Source organism: Coptis chinensis, chromosome 5 (assembly GCF_015680905.1).
Source record: "Coptis chinensis isolate HL-2020 chromosome 5, ASM1568090v1, whole genome shotgun sequence".
In the NCBI taxonomy this organism is placed as follows: domain Eukaryota; kingdom Viridiplantae; phylum Streptophyta; class Magnoliopsida; order Ranunculales; family Ranunculaceae; genus Coptis; species Coptis chinensis.
The window spans coordinates 82,425,137-82,441,863 of record NC_141460.1 but is presented as its reverse complement, the minus strand read 5'-3'; the positions used below and the strand labels follow the sequence as shown (position 1 = coordinate 82,441,863).

Below are 16,727 nucleotides of genomic sequence, written 5' to 3'. Positions count from 1 at the left end.
TTTTGTTTATGTGTAGTATCTATTGAATGAATATGGAGTTTGAACAATTGAACTCAAATGAAGAAGAACAATCTGATATGGTTTATATGCCTGAAGTAAAAGAAGATTGCGAACCGAAAATAGGACAAGAATTTCAGTGTTTGGATGAAGCTTATGAATTTTACAACAATTATGCAAAAGTGGTTGGGTTTAGTATACGAAGTAGTTATACTAAGAAGGATAAAGAAGATAATGAAATAACTAGGAAGAAGTACTGTTGTTTCAAAGAGGGGGAACCTAAACAGAAAAATGAGAAAGAAAAAAAAAATTATCAGTTTTGAAGAGATCGGGTTACATTATTAGCCAGTTTATCGAGGGTCACAACCATTCTCTTTCAACCCCTCATAAAGTAGATCTGTTAAGATCCTTGTTTCGACCCCCACCTACTTGGCAAACGTCCATTAGTAGGGGTCTCCATTTTTATTCGTTTAATCAACAGGGCTAAAGCCCAATTTGCAATACCATGGATCAATGTATATGCCCATTAACTTATGTGTCTAAGGCTGAACTTTAGCTATATGACTTGCCACTAATGTACATTAATTTATGTCCAGATTCGTTTCTTATCAAAGAGATAATTATCAGTTGAGAGTTATATTCAATTACAATTACTTAAGCTACAAGAATACTTGAGCTACAAGGAGTCTCTACTTTACCTATATAAATACCAAACTATTTTTTATACAGAACTACGTTCTTGAGACTTGATCCCATCGATAATTTGGGTACGTAAGCAACCGCAAGGTACAGTCTCATCATTCTCCCGATCACCATCACTTTTTTAACTACTTTTCTACGTTCTTCATCTCTTTCATCACCACTTAGTGTTTTGATCATATTTGGTCGAAACAATCCCACCGCGGCGTATCTGAAACAAAAAAGTCATTGTCTCAACTTTTTTCTTCTGCCAATATACCTATAAACCAGCAAATAAGTATTCTTTCAATGGAAGCGGGTGGAATAGAAAATATTGGCTGTATAGAAAAAGACCTTAGGAATTTTGTTAGGGATGCAAAGAACTTGGTAGATGGGCATGATGCAGAGATATTGATGGAATACTTTTTGTCAAAGCAAGAAAAAAATTCTTCATTTTCTTTCAAAATTGAGACAGACGACGAAAATAGGTTGACTCATTGTTTCTGGGCTGATGCGAAGGCAATGAGAGCGTACAAACTTTATGGTGATGTAGTAGTGTTTGATACAACCTACAACACCAATAAATATGGTATGATATTTGCACCATTTGCAGGGGTAAATAAACATCGCCAGACTGTAATATTTGGTTGTGCATTCCTGTGTGACGAGACGATAGAATCTTTCATTTGGCTACTCCAACAATGGATGGAAATAATGTCAGTTGGCCCTCCCAAAATGATTTTCAACGATCAAGACCCCGCTATGTCAAAAACTATTGCTCAAGGTCTTCCAAATACATATCACCGATACTGCAGTTGGCATATTCTGAACAAGTTTTCTGAAAAATTGGATGATATCATTTATAGAGATCATTATAATGTGTTTCAAAATTGCATTTGGAAAACCGAGTCTGGGGAAAAGTTTGAGGCAATGTGGCAAGATACAATAGGGAAAAGCGAACTAAAAGATAACACTTGGTTAGCTGCATTGTATGGTATGCGTTATAGGTAGGTTCTGTCATTTGTGAAACACATTTTCGCTACCGGCATGTCAAGTAGTCAAAGAGCGGAAAGTTCATATGCATTTTTCAAGAGGTATGTCTCTAGAGAAAATTCTTTAAATGAATTTGTTACGCGATTTAATCATGCACTTGAATAGCAACGTCATAAAGAATTGCAAGCTGATCATGTTGATAGCAATGAGCGTCCCGTGATGAAAACCCCAATTTCTATGGAGAAGCAGATGGCAGATATATATACCTTGTCTATATTTTTAAAATTTCAGAATGAGTTGTGGGAGAGTTTAGAGTACTTGATTGACAGTTTAGTAGATGATGAAAAACAGGTTGTCTACATGGTGAAAAGGCCAAGTGCAAGATATTTTAGACCGCGGAAAGTTGTATATGATAAGGCTCTAAATTTTGCTACTTGTAGCTGCAAAAAAATTTGAATTTGAAGGAATTTCTTGTAGACACATTTTGGTTTACTTGAAAGTTAGTCAAATTGCTTACTTGTCGGATGCTTATACATTGAGTAGATGGAGGAAAGATATAAAATTGGAAGAAATAATAGCAGATGGTGGGAAAGAGGTGAAAGAAAGTAGTAACGACCTTATGTTGTTGAGGTACACAAAATTATCTCATCTTACTTCAAGGGTACTTGATGACGCTGTAGCTTGTGAAGAGGCAAGTGAAATATATGAGCAACATTTGAAAGTGGTACATGAAATGATTAAAGAAGTGCTGGCTACTAAAGGAGTTGGAATTTCTCAGAAGGAAAAAATGCCTCGACATGTGACTTTGAATGAGCCGAATCCAGCTAAAGCAAAGGGGAGTGGGAAACATAGATTGCAAGGGGGAAAAGAGAAGACACAGGTTCAAGCAAGGCGTTGTAATGGATGTGGACTTATCGGGCAATCACATGACAAAAGAAACTGTCCAAAGTTGATTGGTAATGTTCGATTGATTATTATTTTTATTTAATACGTACTCTTTTATTTTTAATTTGTATTGAGGTTAATATTGGCTATTGCAGGTTCAACTAGCACTTCGAGTCCAGCAGATGGTGGTGGTAACTCGTCAATCTCTACATAAGTTGAACGTTTGCCTTGAGTGGACCATGATTGTGTGAGAATCAAGTGTGAAAATAGTGAACTGGTGGCATTTTTCTTCGGTAATTTAAATGGAGTCCGTAGTTTGAATTAGTATTGTTTTTTGGTATGTGAATTGAGGTGTTTCTATGTTATTTGTAAACTTATCATTTTAATTACCTTCAGCTAGTTCACGATACATGTTTGCATGCTAAAGGATTTGATTCCAAGTTTCCAACCAAGGGAAGTTCACATACTGCTTGTCTTGTTCCACTATTTATGACATAAGTTTTTGACAGTTCAAATTGGTGTAATGAAATTCGATTTGAAATCGATGATGAAGAGGTGTGGAGTCCATCAGCCCCTTCTTAATATCAACCTGCAATTCTCTAATAGGGATAGCAGCCAGAATTTTTTTGATATACTCCTTACATGATTCCTTCCCTCTACACACTACCTCTTCTTCCCCCTCTATTTTTCCCAATTCCTCTGGCTTGGCTACCGGCTGCATTGTTACTGGCGTTTCTTTTAGGTTGTTGCTCTGCTGGACCTGCCCATTCCTGCCCTCTGCAACTGCTACAGTCTTATGATCTGCAGCAGTTTTCCCTTCTAACAATTGTGTTTCACTGGGCAGTCTACAGATGGTTGTCTCCCTATCGAATTTGAGGATGTAAGCTTGGTTGCACCCTTCATATAGCCTCTCACCCAGTGTCAATGATATAATAGGCTTCTAGATCAACCTTCAGGACGAAAAAATGGTTGTTCCAAGTGACAATGTATATTTGTGGGCTACCATTGCTGGGGCAGTTTGACATGGTGCGACTGATCTCGTCACAGATGCCATCAAATGACATTGCACCATGAAGAAAATCAAAACCCCCCTCTTCCATTCCATCTGGATGGAAGAACCCAATGAAGGACTTTTCAGGAGCAACAGTGAGTGGCCGGATCTTGGCCTGGAGCACTATATCAAGGTCAAAGTGTTTGTCAGGAAACCGTGTCCTGTAGATTTCATTACCACAGAGATTTCTCCACTAAAGTGAGCCTTCCCTGATAAGACTGTCAAACTGGCACCTGATGGGCATTAGATCTTGATTGGCCTGGAACCAATCGACAATGACAGCAACAAGGGCTGTACATGCACTCTCACCAGCAGCCCTTGATAAATGTTGTTCAAGATACAAGAGAGAGAGAATATTATTTCATTTCATTTATTAATACAATGTTGATCTTCTATTTATACATCAATCATTTGGTTAGTTATAGGATGAAACAGAATTTGTTACAACTATCTGCTGAGTTGTCACACTTGTTGTCTGATGTCTAGAGACTATTTCACTTGTTCTTTTACTTGTATTGACTGATCTATTCTGCTGAACTTAGAGCTTGGACAAAAGAAATTCAAATCTCTGAACTGACAAACCTTTTGTAAAGATATCATCTATTTGATCTTTTGTTGACAAATATTATACACTAATAGCCTTGTTGATAACTAGCTCCCTGATATAGTGGTAGTCAATTTCCACATGCTTAGTTCGAGCATGAAAAACTGGACTGCTGGCTAAAGAAATTGCGCTTATATTATCACAGTAGATCATTGGACATTGAGATAATGGAATGTGAAGATCCTTGAGTAAGATACAGAGCCAATATAGTTCTGCTGCAGTATGAGCGAGAGCTCTATACTCAGCCTCAGTTGAAGAACGTGCAACCGTATGCTGCTTCTTAGCAGACCAAGAAATAGGATTAGAACCAAAAAAGATACAAAACCCTAAAATAAACCTTCTATCAATTGGACACCCTGCCCAGTCAGCATCATAATAAGCATTAAAACATAAGGAACTTTTCTCGAACCAGATGCCATGAGTTATAGTACCTTTAAGATATCTGAGAATTCGCTTTTCTGCAGCCAAATGTGGTTGTCTAGGTTGGTGCATAAACTGACAGACCATATTTATAGCAAATGAGATTTCTGGTTTTGTCCAAGTTTAAGTACTGAAGACCTCCAACAATGGATTTGTAAGCAGTAGGATCATCCAGAAGAGCTCCAGTATAATTGTCTAACTTGCATGTAGTTGGAATTGGAGTAGAGCATGGTTTAGCATTAACCATGTTAGCCTTGGACAGAATATCAAAGATATACTTGGACTGAGATAGAAATAATCCATTTGCACTTCTTTTAGCTTCAAGTCCAATAAAGTAATTTATAGAACCCAAATCCTTCATGGAAAATATTGTACTTAACTGAGTTATGATATGTTGATAACCCTTGACTGAGCTCCCTGTAATCAATATATCATCAACATAGACAAGGACATAGGTGATTGACTGATCTTCTTTCTTTATGAACAAGGAGTGATCTGCATTAGAAGAAACAAACCCAATAGAGAGAAGAGCTTGATACAACTCCTTGTACCAAGCCCTAGGGGCTTGTTTTAAACCATATAAGGATTTTAATAATCTGCAAACATGAGTAGGTTTCTGCGGATCCACAAATCCTTTAGGTTGAGTCATGAACACTTGTTCTTTGAGATGACCATGTAAGAAAGCATTTGAAACATCCAACTGACGAATATCCCAATTGAAGTTCACAGCGAGAGATAAAATGATCTTAATTGTTGCTGGTTTAGCAACAGGACTAAAGGTTTCATCATAATCTAATCCACTCTTTTGGTGATAACCTTTTGCAACCAATCTAGCGTTGTGCTTATCTATAGAACCATCAGCCTTTTGTTTCAATCGAAAGACCCACTTGTTATCCACAAGATTGTAAAGTGGAGAAAATGGTACTAACTCCCATGTACCATTTTTTATCAAGGCATTATACTCGCTGTCCATTGCAGCCCTCCAGTTAGAATCTTTTATAGCTTGAGAATAGCAAGTTAGAGTTGTTGGTGCAGACAAAAGGGATGTATACAAAGCATGAGAAATAGGATGTTTTGTAGAGATTAGAGTTTTTGGTTTGAAAATGCCACTCTTTGACCTTGTTTGCATAGGATGAGAAATGTCAGAAGAGTAAGAAATGTTTGATGGTTGACGTGCTAAAGTAAAGATGTCAGAAATGATAGGTGTGTGACTCAGATGGATGATGATCATTGTGTTGATGATTATGAGAATTTGAAGGAAGGATTTGACTCAATTCATCAAATGAGGAAGGTGTACAGAAATCAGATGATAAGAAAGAATTAATAGAATTAGAGGAAAGAGTATTTTTAAAGGGAACCTCATTTTCATTAAACACAACATGTCTTGAGATATATACTTTACCAGTTGTATTATCAAGACATTTATAGCCTTTATGATGCAGACTATAACCTATGAAAGTACATGATTTTGATCTTAACTCCAGTTTGTTTGAAGTATAGGGCTGTAACCAAGGGTAGCATCTGCAGCCAAAAGATTTTAACACAGAGTAATTGGGTGGTGAATGATATAATTTTTCCCAAGGAGAAATATGATTTAAGAATTTTGAAGGAAGTCTATTTATAAGATATACTGCAGTTAAGAAAATGTCAGGCCAATATTTGGGAGGTAAGTGAGACTGAGAAATGAGGGTTCTTGAGGTATCAAGAATATGCCTATGTTTTCTTTCCACTACACCATTTTGTTCAGGTGTATGTGGACAAGAAAACTGATGAGCAATACCATGATGAGACAGAAAGTTTTTCAATGAGGTGCTCGTAAACTCAACCCTACCATCAATTTTTAAGCATTTGATTTTGAAGTTCAAAGTATTTTCAACAAGAGATTTAAAGGAGTAGAAGACACTTTCAAAATCAGCTTTTTGAGACAAATGAAATATCCAACAATATTTTGTAAAATCATCAACAATGCTTGCATAAAACCTATATCCTGTTGGGGATTACACCAATACCAATCGGTTCCCCACTACACAGATAACTTGTATGAACACACTTCAACTCTAGATAAATCTCAAATATCACAAACTACCTATACTAACATGCCCAACTCGCTAAACAACTATCAACAACAAATAATAATGTAAAAGCGATTAAACAACAAACCCACAACACAAAGATTTACAAGTTCGCCAATGATGCCTACTTCCACAAGAGCTTCTTAATAAAATGGGAAGGAAGATTACAATCTCTCCTTTACAGTCTCTCACCTTACTAGATCACTCTTATCTCTTTACAGGGTTGTATCTCTGTAAAGGTTATCTCTCTTTTGTTTTAGTCTGGATTCCAATCCTTCTGACTTGTTTGGTTCTGTTAGCTTAGGTTTTCCAAAACCTTGATTTTTGGTTTTATCTCCAAAAACCAAATTCGCGGGTACTGTAGCAAGGGCCCACGAAAATATGCTGGCCTGGCGCTGCTCACTCTGGCCCAGTCGTCGCTGAAGACTGGACACCTGGCCCCTTTGAAGATGAGCCATGTTCTTGGAGCTCGGCGCCGGGGCCGCTTTCCTAGTCTTGAATGCTTCAATGTCGAAGTTTGCCCGTTTTACGTCCGGTTCGGTTTCTCTCCTCATGTGAGGGATAACTCCACAATCTCCCCTCCCAAAAAGGGGCTACCTCCATGCAATTGCCAAATCAGCGGAGGAGGTGTCTTTTGCCATTCGTAGCACAACAAACATCAAACTTACCTTTCGGTAAGACTTTGGTCATCATATCCGACCCGTTCTTGTCGGTATGGATCTTCTCGATACACAAATGCTTGTCTTGAGTACTTCTCTAATCCAATGATAACGCATCGTGTATGTGCTTGGATCTAGAATGAAAACTTCATTCTTGCTCGAAGTGGATGGCGCCCGACCGTCACATAGAACTACAAACCGCTTTACGCTTTAGCCCTAGTTAGTCAAGAACCTCTTCATCCATAGCAACTCTTTGCAACACTTTCGGTGGCTGCAATATACTCAAACTTCAGTGGAGAGGGCAACACACTTTTGCAACTTAGATTGCCAAGAAACCGCCCCCCCGCAAAGTAACCGGATAACCGGAGGTGGACTTCATCGAGTCAACATCACCGCCATGTGCCGCATCGGTGTAGCCTTCAAGTAAGGGCTTACTTCCACCAAAACACAAACATGATTTGAAGTGCCTTTGAGATATCTCAATATCCACTTAACACCTTCCCAATGATTTTGACCAAATCGCTTTGATGTCCGGTCTAGTTTGCCCATCGATGATGCATAAGGAATCTTTTCCATCCGACTCGCTCATGCTCACCCTTAGGACACATCTCTTTGGTCATGCGAACTGGCCAAAGCGGACAAACCGATCGGCGGCGATCCATGTTGAATCTCTTCAACACCTTTCAATGTAGCTTTCTTGAAAAGCCACAACTTTCCACTCTTTTCACATCGCGGTGATCCGCATCCCAAGTATCTGTTTTGCTTGACCCAAATCCTTCATCTCAAAGGACTTACTCAAGTCTTTCTTGACTTGGATATCTTGTTGATGTTTGGGCCAACTATCAACATATCATCCACATACCAAGAATAGCCTGATGAAATCTCCATCCGGAAATCTCGAACAAACGCGCCAATGATCTAGCGGACTTCTTGTATCCTTGCTTCACCATAAAGGAGTCAAACTTTATGTACCACCGTCTCGGTGCTTGCTTCAACCCATACAAGCTCTTTTATCGGCTTGCATACTAGGTGCTCCTTGCCTTTGACCTCAAACCCCTCCTCGGCTCCATGTAGACATCTTCTTCAAGGTCTCCATGAAGAAAAAAGCCGCCTTAACATCTAGCCGCTCAACCTCTAGGTTCATACTTGCGGCCATACCCAATACCACCCGGATAGAAGTCATCTTCACTCACGGGAGAAAAATCTCATCAAAGTCAATCCCTTTCCTTTGACCGAATCCTTTCACAACAAAGGCGAAAGGATTGTTCTCTCATGCTTGACTTTGTATATCCACTTATTCTTGAGAACTTTTCTCCCCGTGGGTTTCTCAACTAACTTCATAAGTGTGATTCTTATGCAAAGAATCCATCTCGTCATGCATGGCCTTCAACCACTTTTCTTTGTGCGTACCTTCAAGTGCCTCTTGATAGTACATAGGTTCTCCACCATCCGATAGTAGCGCGATGCGTTATGTGGTGGATACCGGTTGAAGCTAGTCTCTCTGTCGGACCTCCTTGCCCCATCTGGCGGTGCCTCGGGAGGATGCACTTCGCTTTGCTCGGTGGTGGTTCATGCATCTCATCTCAACATCTTCTATACCAATAGGTTCTATCCCATCATGAAGCAATAGGATTCTCATCATGAGCTTCAAACTCATGGTTCTCTGCATTCTCAATGCCTTATACGCGTTCCACGGTAGGAATTTCGGTTACGAATCAACAAGATCATTGGTGAAAGCTTGTAATTCTCACCCTCCTCAAAGTCTGCTATGGTTTGGTCTTCCGGAACACAACATCTCGACTTGGATTACCTTCTTGTTAATCGGATCATAGAGTTTGTAACCAAACTTTTCATCTCCATAACCGAAAAATGCCTTTGCTTGGCTTTGTCATCAAGCTTGGATCTCTCATCCTTCGGAATATGCACAAATGCCCCGCACCCAAATACCCTCAAGTATCCATAATCAACATCTCGCTGACCATACTCTCTCCGGATAATCACTATTCGGAGGCTTTCTTTGGTGACAAAGGTTGATCACATGCATCACTATGCGCATTGCTTCTACCCAAGAGCTTCTAGGTAGCTTAGAGTGAGATAGCATGCATCTTATCCTCTCAATGATAGTGCGGTTCATTCTCTTATTCCATTCTCAATGCGGTGTCTTGGGAACGGTTCCTTTCATGGCGAATCCCATGACTCTGCAATACTCTTCAAATGGCCCAATGTACTCACCCCCATTATCCGGCGAATACACTTCAACAACTTCCCTGGTCTCTTTCCACCATTTGTGGAATTTCTCAAACACGCCAAGTACTTCATCCTTGGTCTTCGACTATAGACCCATATCTTTCTTGGACGATCATCAATGAATGTCAAAAAGCTGGCTCCACGTGGGACTTCACTCTCATAGGACCACATAAGTGCGTATTGCACTAGTTCGAGGGCGGTGTCCTTTTCGTGAGACGGAATCTTTGGAAAGACACCGTGTTGCTTTCCTACCAAACAATGAGTACATGTACTTAAATGTGTACCTTTAATGTCCGGCATGGCCTTTTGCTTAGCAAGAACTTCCATCCCTTTTATGCCCGTGTGACCGCGGTCTCTTGTGCCACGGTTCGGATGAAGCTTCTTCTTACGCGCGTTAAACTTCGCTTTACACAAACTAGCACGTGTTTTGTAAAGAGAGCAAGTTTTCTTTCCTCCGCCGCTTCAATGGAACCTCTGCTTTCGGTTTCCATACCCCGCTACCAAACGAGTTTACAAAGCCATCATCATCTAATTTCCCGGTAGAAATTTAACCAACTTAACCGTATGTCGGGGACATGTCTTACATCCTTGAGTGTCAAGGTGTAGCCGACATTGGTTTCTACATGAACATCTCCAATGCCTATAATCTTGAGGCCATCATTTACCCATCCTCACTTCACCATATTCACCACAATGGTAGGTAGTGAAGAATCCCACGCATAGGATGCTCCAGATCTATCACCCACTCAGATATCGACATGAGGTACTCGAGGACGACACACCACCCTGACGACCTGATTCCCACTTGGTCGCCGACGACTAGTGCGGTAGTATCTGCTTTTGTGTTTCCGTTTCTCGCACCATGTCTTCATGTACACGGTTATTCTTCTCATCCCTCTTCGATTGTTTACTCTCATATCCGAAAGTGGCCTTTTGGTGGCAAATAGTAACATTGCCTCTCTGCGCTTAGGAGTTCTAGCTTCACCCCTAGATTTACTTACGTCATCACCTCTAGAGCGAGATGGTTTTATTCACCTCTCCCCGTTTCTCGTGAAAAGGACCTGCGAGTTAGAAGAGCGCTTTTGCACTCCTTCTAGTCTCCTCATTCAACAAAGGCGTGGTAGCCATCTCCATGGTAACAATTCCATCCTTAAAACGCTCCATGTAGAAATATAATGTCTCCCAACTTTGGGTAGAGAGCCTAATAGAAACAAAGCCTCAACCGTCTCCCAAATTGATCTTCATCAAATGCATCGATTGATGATATTACAGACTTCATTAAGATGCTCGGACATTGAAGAACCTTCTTGGTACTGCGTTAATGCGCAAACTTCTTAACGACTAGCACTTTGTTTCCAAAAAATCTCATAAAGGTCTTCGAGTTTCTTCCATGGGACCGGGTCGTAGTCTCTTGGCTACATGGTGAAAGACAATGTCGTCAATCCATTATCGAATGTATCCAATCGGCTACAGAGCTTTTCCAATGATTTTCTCGGTTTTACTCCTCATTCTCAATGGGAAGTGCCAAGTCCTTGCGATAAAAGCAAGTCTTCCATCTTGGCTTTCCGGATGGTGTAGTTCTTCCTATTCGACTCATCATCAATGAGTGTTCACGGAATGATCCATCTCTAAAGTTATTTAACCTCAAATCTTCTCTCGATTTAAATCAAAACACCTTCCGACCAAGATTCGGATAACACCCTAAGCTATTCTAACCAAGGCTCGATACCACTTGTTGGGGATTACACCAATACCAATCGGTTCCCACTACACGATAACTTGTATGAACACACTTCAACTCTAGATAAATCTCAAATATCACAAACTACCTATACTAACATGCCCAACTCGCTAAAACAACTATCAACAACAAATAATAATGTAAAGCGGTTAAACAACAAACCACAACACAAAGATTTACCGGGTTCGCCAATGATGCCTACTTCCACAAGAGCCTTCTTAATAAAATGGGAAGGAAGATTACAATCTCTCCTTTCTCTCACCTTACTAGATCACTTTATCTCTTTCTGAGGGTTGTATCTCAGAAAAGGTTATCTCTTTTGTTTTAGTGCGGATTCCAATCCTTCCGACTTGTTTGGTTCTCATAGCTTAGGTTTTCCAAAACCTTGATTTTTGGTTTTATCTCCAAAACCAAATTCGCGGGTACTTGAAAAATATGGTTCTTCTCTGGCCTTGTATTGGAATGATGCATGTTCTTGGAGCTCAAGCGCCTTGCGCCGCTTCTGGGCGTGAATTTGCGTTTACGTCGGTTCGGTTCTTCCTCATGTGAGGGATAACTCCAACATATCCATGTACTGACAAAATAGGAGAGGGACCCCAAAGGTCAATATGCAACAATTGTAAAGGATTTATTGATTTACAAGTAGAAGAACTAAAAGACAATCTAGTACTTTTGCCTAAAGCAAAATCATGACAAAAAGAAATGGTTGATGAGCCTTGTACTGCAACACTTTTATTATGAGCAAGATGAGCCATTACTGCTTGATCAGGGTGACCTAGTCTTGAATGCCAAGTTGAAGCAGGTGCCTTGGTAGAAACAAAAGCAGTGGAGAGAAAAGCATGTGGTCTGGTGTGAGTAGATGAAATAAGATGAATGGGATAAAGACCATGTTCAGTTGGTCCTTGAAAAAGGATCCTCCCCGAGGCAATGTCCTTTACATAAAAATCATGAGGAGTAAAAATCAGAACACATTGATTATCGGTGACAAATTTATGGACACTCAAAAGATTGTGTGTGATGTTAGGTACATGTAGAATTTTTTTCATTTGAAACTTATGTGTGGAATTGAAAGGATGTAAACAAGATGAACTAGTGTGTAGAATAGGCAAACCTTGACCATTGCCAACTGTGATTTTGTCTGAGCCCTTGTAATCTGAGTGAAGAGATAAGTTTGAGAGATCAGATGTAAGGTGGTTTGTTGCTCCAGTATCATCATACCACATTGATTCTTTGGGAGCATAGGACGAAGTAGATGTATTGTTAGAACCATCATCCTATAGGTTGGCAAGCAACGCTAGCTTGGTAGGAGGAATTTTGCCCATATAAGAATAATTCATTCTATTGTGACAATCTATAGCAACATGACCAAATTTACTACATATTTGACATTGAGGTCTAAAGGTTTATGAACCAGCATTGTTGTAGCCATTGGAACCATCATTATTGTAGTCATTGGAACCAGAGTTATTATATCCAGAGTTGTTACTGTATCCTCTTCCACCATTGTAACTGTTATTTCCTCTTCCTCTATAATTTCCTCTTGAATTTCCTCTGTTATTTCCTCGGTTAGAATTGTAATTTCCTCTTCCAGAGTTACTACAACTGTCAGCATAAAAAGCTTGATGTAGTTGTTCTGAATGTGCTGAAGACTTGTTAAATTGTTCAATTGAGAGTTCTTCACTTAGAGCAAGACTGTGTAGTTCCTCAATAGAGACAGGATCATGTCTAGATCTTACTCTTATTGAAGTACATAAGGCAGCATATTCTTTAGGTAAACCTTTTAAGGTATGAAACACTAGATCTCCTTCATCAACTATAGCTCCAGAAGCAGCTAAAGCATCAGTAATGCACTTCAGTTTGTGAAGATATTCAGCCATTGTAGACCCTTATTTCTTAACATCTTGCAGCTGACTTTTTCAATTGAAGCACATGGGATCATGACAATGTAGCAAACCTTGTTTCCAATGCATTCCACAGAGCTCTTGAAGTAGGAAGATCAATTACATATGGCAGTATTTCCTCACTAAGAGTGGAGTTAATCCAAATCATTAACATTTGATCATTTTTCATCCAAGATGTAAAAAATGGACTGATTTGAGTGGTTTGATTACCACTAACATCAAGAACATACTTAGGAGGACATGGTTCAGTACCATCTATGAAACCATTCAGATCATACGTATTGAAAACAGGATAAAAACAAAACCGCCATAGTAAGTAATTTTCTCGTGTAAGTTTAAGGGGTACCATATGAGAAATATTCGGAACTGAGATAGAAAAATGTTGTGGTGGTGCCGCCATTGGTAATTGAGGATAAAGACTGGCATAATTGTTGAAAGACTGATTCTGAGAAAAACCTCCATGAATAGCTGACTGTTGAGGAAGAGCAGTGTTTGAGATATGAGGATTCATCCCATAAGCTGTAGATTGATGTAATCCCCCATTATAAAACATATTTGAAGAGCTTGCACCATTAAACATTGAAGATTGATGTTGATTTTGATGTGAATCTGAAATCACTTGATGAATTTGATTCATTGTTGAATCATTTACAACTTGATGTTGTAAGAAGGCTGTATTTTGAGCAGCAGCCATTAAACCCGATTGTGTAGCTGGAATTTGAGCAACAGCTACATTATTAACTGGTATTGAATCTTGAACTGGTTCTTCATTAATGATCGCCATTGACGACTGTGTTGAAGGTTGTAATGTTTGATTGGTTCTAGTCATTTGATGAAACCCTAGATTTGATTATGATTTGTGGATGAAGAACACAGAGATTTGTAAAAGAAGAACACAAAGATCTAAAAGATCAATTGATTTTGAAGAATTAAGTTTTGAGGATGGATCAAACACCAATCGGTGAATGCTATAATACCATGATAAATGTTGTTCAAGATTCAAGAGAGAGAGAATATTATTTCATTTCATTTATTAATACAATGTTGATCTTCTATTTATACATCAATCATTTGGTTATTAGTTACAGGATGAAACAGAATTTGTTACAACTGTCTGCTGAGCTGTCACACTTGTTGTCTAACGTCTGGAGACTCTTTCACTTGTTCTTTTACTTGTATTAACTGATCGCTAGAAGACTTGGATTGAAAGCTTCATCTACCTGTCGTGCCTAACCACTTCCTTGTGTTCCCAACTACCAACTGCAAACTGCAAAACTGTTGTCACCAAATTCAGACATTGATAACCGATATGTAGTTGAGCCTTCATCAGCTTTATGCCACTGCAAAAACACATTGCAAAATTTTCACATTCAGAACTAAACACAGACTTCAACACTTGAGTGATTCATTTGTACAAATTGGAGAGAGAGATAGGTAGGAGAGAGGGCGTGAGAAAAAGTTGATTAATTAAAGTCAAATATGGAGAGCGGAATTACTTTTGGAGAGAGAGTGAGGAAAGAGCGTGTGAAAAATAGAGAGTGTGTGCTGTGTGGGGTCGGTGGGGAGATAAAATGGAGAGAGAGAGAATTAATAAATTAAGAGGGGTCACCTAAATATATTTGTGGGACTAATTTAATTATATTTAATGAAAGAATACGAAATACTAAATTAGAAATATGAGTTTCCTTTTGAGTTTGAGTCCGCTCCAAGTATGTAACTTAACAGTCCGTGTTTACCATATTTTTATATCATAGTTTATATCACACCTCCTTACAAGATGAGTTAAATGTTAATAATTTGTGGATATGATCTACTAACCATTGATAACATCTTCACAAAAATTCGTTTCATTTAGAAATCTCTAATCTAGTTAAAAATCATTCTCAATTTTGATTTTTTTTAAACGGCTCAGATTTTTTGATTTTGCAATTATCTTTTGACATAGTTAAACATTATCAAATGAGTTAAAATTTTGTAGAGGTGATCTTCATGGTTAGTTGAACACATCCACAAAAAATTATGTTATAATTATCGTTATACGTAAAGTTGTGGGCATGATATAAAGTATGGTATAAAAAGTGTGGTAAACGGCTGGTCAAGACTTCCCGTATTGAACAAAATCCGGACTAAAGATAATCACGTGACTAGGGGTGCCACTTTTTCCCGAAATTCCAAATTTTCCCGATTCGAAAAATATTCAGATTAGGCACCAATATATCTGTTCCGATTGTCGAATATCCGATTTAATTTCAGATTGGCATCGGATGCTATTTTAAAATCCGATTTTCCCGATCTGAAAATATCCGATCCGATAATTCCGATTTATATCCGATAGTGCCAAATTTGATCATTTCCAAATTTTCACACTTAGTAAACTCAAACTTATGATATAGTGGATTTCATGTAATCTAAGCCCACACTTGTTGGCCCATATTGTGGATTATGTAAGCCCAACTCTTGCTTTTAATCTTTATAAGATTATATTATAGAATATAGAATACAAATCAAACAAACTAGAGTACCTACACTGAATATCAGGATTTCCTTATTTTTGGAAATTTATGAATTTCATCCAAAAAATCCGAATTCCATCTGAAAAAATCCAATTTTCGAATTTTCCGAATTTCCAATTTCGGAAAAAATAATAGCATTCTGAACAAATCAGATTAGATCGGCATGGTCCTAATCCGATTATCCGGCCGAAACACACCCCTACACGTGACCAATCCTTTCTTTATTCTCTCTCTATTTTTTTTTCTCCCATAGGACCCCAAACTCTCTCTCTACTTTTACTCTCACGTCCTCTCTCCTCTCTCTCTCCTTATTCTCCTAAACCGACCCCACACACTCTCTCTCCACTTTTATTTCTCACGGTATCTCTCTCTCTTTATTTGACTTCTATTAATGAACAATTAATCCTCACCATCTTGAATCTCTTTCGATCTCCACTTTTACTTTTTGCTGCCACTTCCGAACCCACACATGGTCTCTCACCCCAATCTCACCACATGCTATCAATGCGAAATCCTCGCCTGATCTAGAAATTGATCATAAACATTCTTGACACAAAATCATGTTTAGACTTCTGGTTGTCAACTTCCACTGCATCAAACTTCTTTTTTTGCAAAACAATTTCAACATGAAAGCAAAATTCTTCAACTTTTTTTACATCATATCCACTCCATCATATCAAATGTTTTCAGTAAAAATCAAATCTTCAGGATCCTCTAGACAATGGTATTTAAGCTCCTGGATTAATTCCTGGATTTTTGTTACTTTTACGGTTTTAGCTATAATTCTAAATTTGTGTTAAGCAGAAACATCGACCTTTATGTGGTTGCCTTACTTTCTTCACTTGCATTAATACTAGCTGCTTTAAGCTATCTTACTTTGGAGATATGTGGAGGGAATTATGATTATGGATGCTCAATGCGGGTAGTAGTTGTGACCTAAATCCTCACCATCTTATTCTGACAGAA

The 16,727-nt window shown here is 38.7% G+C and overlaps 1 pseudogene; it reads right to left on the bottom strand.

The window, feature by feature from the left end:
- Positions 1–3,040: 3,040 nt before the first annotated feature.
- Positions 3,041–14,821, bottom strand: LOC147499341 (uncharacterized; annotated as a pseudogene).
- Positions 14,822–16,727: the final 1,906 nt, after the last annotated feature.